Source organism: Aplysia californica, unplaced genomic scaffold, assembly GCF_000002075.1.
Source record: "Aplysia californica isolate F4 #8 unplaced genomic scaffold, AplCal3.0 scaffold00347, whole genome shotgun sequence".
NCBI classification, from domain to species: domain Eukaryota; kingdom Metazoa; phylum Mollusca; class Gastropoda; order Aplysiida; family Aplysiidae; genus Aplysia; species Aplysia californica.
This window is the reverse complement of record NW_004797617.1, coordinates 660968-666510: the sequence shown is the minus strand read 5'-3', so window position 1 is coordinate 666510 and position 5543 is coordinate 660968. Positions and strand designations below refer to the sequence as shown.

At 39.6% G+C, this 5543-nt stretch overlaps 1 long non-coding RNA gene across 1 annotated transcript in view; it reads left to right on the top strand.

The window, feature by feature from the left end:
• Positions 1–1017: 1017 nt before the first annotated feature.
• LOC118478050 overlaps positions 1018–5543 on the top strand; it is a 10431-nt gene continuing 5905 nt past the window's right edge. Inside the window, exon 1 of the long non-coding RNA XR_004858770.1 lies at positions 1018–1451. This is a non-coding gene — a long non-coding RNA (uncharacterized LOC118478050). The remainder of the gene's footprint in view (positions 1452–5543) is intronic.

Sequence of the window (5543 nt, the reverse complement as noted above, 5' to 3'; positions counted from 1 at the left end):
ATTATTATGATTATGATGATTATTATTATTATTATTATCATTACTATTATCAAGGACGTCGCAAAAGGGGCAGACCCAAAGTGACCTGGAGACGCACGACATTGAGTAGAGTCTGAAATGAAGTCCTGGAATCATTCGTGGGGAACGCTGACCAAGATGGCCCAAAACAGACAGAGCTGGAGATCCTAATTGTTGCTGCCCTAAAAGCCAGACGGCGTAATGGGTAGTAATTAGTAAGTAAGTAAGTAACTATTATTTTTATTGTTATCATCATCATTTTTATAATTGTTACTATTATCATTATTACTACTATTATATTTCCTTATATTAATTGTTATTATTATTGTTATTATTATTACTGTCTATCAGTATTATATAATATTATCCCACTATTAACATTATGGGCAAATAATTATGCTCGTTCTCCAACCCCCCTCCCCCCAATCTCACGCAACACACACACACACACACATACACACACACACACACACACACACACAGTTCACTAACTTTTCTCTCGCAAGTAGGATGTACCATGGTATATTGATCTCACAAAAAGTCTTCAATAAAAATAATAAACGTACGATGTATAAAGGCCTAAAAATGTATATACATGTATGTGTCATTTGCATATTTATATATATGAGAACATTAATGGACATATATGACTCATATAAATATGTTAATTTTTGTAAACGCGTCTTGTTAAGAACTCTTAAGGGAAACATGATGTATAAAGTTGAAACAGGTCAAATTTAAGAAAATTATTATAATTTATAATAGTAATAGAGAATAGAATTAGCCTATTAAAGGACTAATTCCGCCCATTGTCTGTTATGAAATCTGTCAGTTGTGTTATTCAGCAGTGACAAAAACAAGAGAATTCAAATTTCGTAAATATGAATTGTCTGAGATAGTCTGATGGAAATGATTCTGAAAAACGCTTGTTAAAAATAAAAATATAACTTGAGTCTATAACATTTTTGTCAAATAATGTTGTAATCCAGCCTATGCATCGAATATTGACCCGAACACAAAGTAGAATATTCGAGCAAGGACTATGGGGGTCTATGTTCGATATAATTATACAACATGTTCGATCTTACTACCTCCTTGACAATACACGAACGAATGTGTATTAACTTACTAAGTAAGTTCAGTTCAAGTGTGCTTTTCTGCTTTTAATGCTTTACTTTCAGTCAGTGCAACAGACAACTGCCTTCAGACTGCACAACGCACGCTTCCTACTTACAGAGTTACAAGGTTATGTGCTAGAACAAGATTCTAGATCTAGAGACTAGAATCTAGGATCTCTGCTCAGATCCGTTGTCACACATTGACACTTTTTTGGACATCCTGGACTGTAAAGAAGACCCGTTGGATTCAGTCTAATATGGTCATGGAGAAGAAATAAATCTCTAGTCAAGGTGTTTTCTTGAACGTTGCCACAGGTAAGAATAATTGTTGATTGTTGTGAATAAGCTCGTCTTTGTTTGTCGGAATTGTGTGGGGTTTTTCGAGTGAAAGTGGCTATTCTCACCCGCCCGGAAGTTCTCGCAAGATCAACTCGTCCCCTCTTCTCTCTCTCTCTGTCTCTTTCTGAATACTGTCTATCGATGTGGACGATCAAATTGACCAAAACAAAGTTAAAAAATGATGTTAGGCACTAGATCTAGATCTACTTGGATATGGTGGTCCCGACTTGTGTAGGCCTAGATCTAGATCTACTGAAATATCGATACTGATTTAAATAGTCGGTATCAATGTTGTATGTTTTATCAGTGGGAGTGTATACCAAAGATACTATCATTGGTGTATACAGACCCGGTAACGGGGAATAAAGTCACAAAGTATACAGACCCGGTAGGGGAACTCTTTTGTGATTTCGGAAACTTTCAGCACCCTCTTGGCTCAGGGTAGGACTAGGTTCTTCTAGATCTAGACAGACAGATATAAATCATTGATCTAGTTTCGAGGCTAGCCTAGATCTAGATCTAGACTGTAGATCTAGATCTAGATATAGATTCTAGATCTAGATCTAGATCTAGATCTAGATTTCTAGATCTAAAACTAAATGAAGATTGCGGATGTCTTTTCGATGAACGATCGTTTTTCCCCTGTTTTGGAGTTAAAGGAATCACAATTTGAAGAAAAGAACAATGTCATAATTTCAATCGAGCAGTCTCTCTCTCTCTCTCTCTCTCTCTCTCTCTCTCTCTCTCTCTCTCTCTCTCTCTCTCTCTCTCTCTCTCTCTCTCTCTCTCTCTCTCTCTCTCTCTCTCTGTATCGCTCGCATTCTTTTTTCGAAGTGGCTAGCAGTACTTAAGTACGGCTAGACTGAGAGTCTAGCCGTACTTAAGTACGGCTAGACTGCCAGTCTAGCCGTACTTAGATCTAGGTTTGGCCCTATCGACTCAAGCCTGTTAAGTACACAGGTCTCATTAGATCTAGATATCTAGATCTAGTAATTATTCAGGTTTAAATACATGCAAGTCAGTAAGGCACCTTTTGGTTTTGTCTGAAATACAAATACTTTAGGCATTGCAAACTAAAATTTTCATTTACAATTCAGCCATCAATATTAAGTACGGCTAGCCTGACAGTCTAGCCGTCCTTAAGTACGGCTAGCCTGGCTGTCTACCCGTACTTAAGTACGGCTAGACAAGAAGTCTAGCCGTACTTATCTTAGGCCCTATTAACATTAGAAAACAGGAGGACATGCACTGTCATTAAGGCACCTGGTTTCGTCTCAAATACACAAATACTTTTGGTACTGAACACTAAAAATGTATAGATCTACATGTATTTACAATTCAGTAGGCCTATTTTTTGTAAATGGTCAGTCTAGCCATCATATTAAGAATAAGTACGGCTAGACTGCGAGTCTAGCCGTACTTAAGTACGGCTAGACTGCCAGTCTAGCCGTCATTAAGTACGGCTAGCCTCTTCCCTCTCTTTAACTCACACACACACACACAGACACACACACACAGACACACACACACACACACTACCGGGTCTGGGCGCTGAAACCCTCCGAAATCACAAAAGAGTTCCCCTACCGGGTCTGTATACTTTGTGACTTTGTTCCCGGTTACCGGGTCTGTATACACTTCGTTTATCAGTATCCTAGATCAAAATCTAGCATACAAAATGAGCTGTAAAATTTCACTTGTTTTTCACAAGGCCCGGGGGTTGCCCCCCTGACTTAAAAAAACAAACAAGGGGTGTTTCAGGGGGGCATGCCCCCCTGAATTTGACCACGATTTGATGTTTTGCAATAAGGTTTGAAAGGCTATCTCTCCATATCGGCACGCAAATCAAAAAGTAATCGTTTAGACTTAGAACCAGAAGTAATCGTCATTGGGGTCAAAACTAGATTCTAGAATTTATCGTTATAATCGTCGTTCGCAACCGGTCCCGGGGCACTTCTGTGGTCGTCGGAGCATGTAAAAAGCCTGAAAAACCATGCCTATACGACCAGAGAATTACAGGAATGCCTCTTCCTAAAGAGTGATCAGCAAATTCACCACATAAAGATTAGACAGTTAATTTATAGCATGGATCATAGTGGGCTACATTATCTATCTCTTGTCCTCTATGGCTTTACAGTGTTTGTCTACTACATGTTTTTTGTTGAGGTTTTTTTTTCATAATCTAATGAAAAACTGCAACATTGGGAGCAATTTTGTGGGACTTTCCCTTCATTTTTTTTTCATTGACATCGTCATGACAAAGAGTTCGCTGATGTCATTGGTTATTATCTTTCATGAAGAGATTTTCTCAACAAAGTACCACGGTCGTCATGACAAAGAGTTCGCTGATGTCATTGGTTATTATCTTTCATGAAGAGATTTTCTCAACAAAGTACCACGGTCGTCATGACAAAGAGTTCGCTGATGTCATTGGTTATTATCTTTCATGAAGAGATTTTCTCAACAAAGTACCACGGTCGTCATGACAAAGAGTTCGCTGATGTCATTGGTTATTATCTTTCATGAAGAGATTTTCTCAACAAAGTACCACGGTCGTCATGACAAAGAGTTCGCTGATGTCATTGGTTATTATCTTTCATGAAGAGATTTTCTCAACAAAGTACCACGGAGAGCAAAGGACAACTGAAGAGAAAAACTGCCAAGCAGTCATCTCGATGTGCAAATAGTAACTTTATTAGAGGTGACGGACTGCTTTTTTATCAACAGCTGATTGAATTCAGTTAATATCTAGCCTAAGAGGTAAATATTGGTAGTATGAGGACAATGTCTTTCTTGCATCTGGTTTCTTGTTGCAAGTAAAGAACACAATTGTTGAACCCAATGTCTATATTTCCTGGTAAATGAACTCAATTCATTTTTTAAAGAAAATACAGACGAATTGATAATATGCTCTGTCACTGATGTGATCTTCCTTTCTTTTAAGGGCGGATAAACACTCTCAAAAAAGCAACAAAAAAACGCAACGAATTTGAGTGAGGTTCTTTGTCGGCCAGTGTAGTGAGCACAATGCTAGAATGCTCCATCTCCCGTGTTTGCGCATTTTTGTCAACCACCACTTTTTTGCATTGATCCTCGTTCACCTCACTGCGAACCTGGCTGGCTTTCAATGCTGGAGCCAGCGGTGCATGGCCTTTACTATGACAGCCAAAGCTACGACCCAACCCGTGATCCAGAGATTACTTATAAATTGAATTTATTCTGGGGTTTGTTCAAGGCTCAGCTGGGCCAAACGTCGTGTTTTTGGGAAACGCACTTTCCACGAATTTTCCCTCTGGTCCGGTCAGAGACATAAATTCGGAGGCTCTGCTTCTTGAAATAACATTGCAGTGTTGCAGGAGGCTTTACTAAACCTTCGATTTCATTTCATTTCAACGCACATCTTTTTCTGTGGAACTATTTCTGCACGAAATTGTTAGAACGGCCATCTATCCTAGACAGTCACTTGTACAAAACGACCGGTTCTCGTGTCACCCTTTGCGATTTTGAAGGACTATAGTGACACTGTCCAAGACATCTGCCTGTTTAAGACAACCACCTTTCTTATTGACAAATAGGTGCCCATGGGGGATCTCGTGGCCTTTGGGGTTAAGGTGTTGGCCTCTCACACCTCCTTTGCCCCCTCCTCTGGGTTCCCGACTCTTTCTGCAGCCTTTGTCTCTTTTAGCCACACCCCTGCTCTTCTGGTAGGAAAGATCTACACCTAGCCTTCTAGGACAGGGGCGAAAAATCTCAGAGGGTCTGTGTGCAAGTTGTGCACGTTAAAGATCCCTTGGTTTTTCAAAATTTAGAGTAGGCTTCGGCTGCCACCCGGGCAAAATTAAAAATTTCCTACCAACTGAAGATATCAGGAGGTGTGTCCCGCGCGCTCATATGACCTTATGCAGTTGTGAGCGCCGTAAAACGCTTTACAAAAGCTGGAGTTTTCTAAAGTTTTTGTCACTACCCTTTTTCACTCCTGTCTTTTCCTATCAATTTTAGATGAATGTTAAATTTACAGGGCCCGAGCGGGCGGTTGGTAGGTGCTACATCTAATTATAGGACATCCCT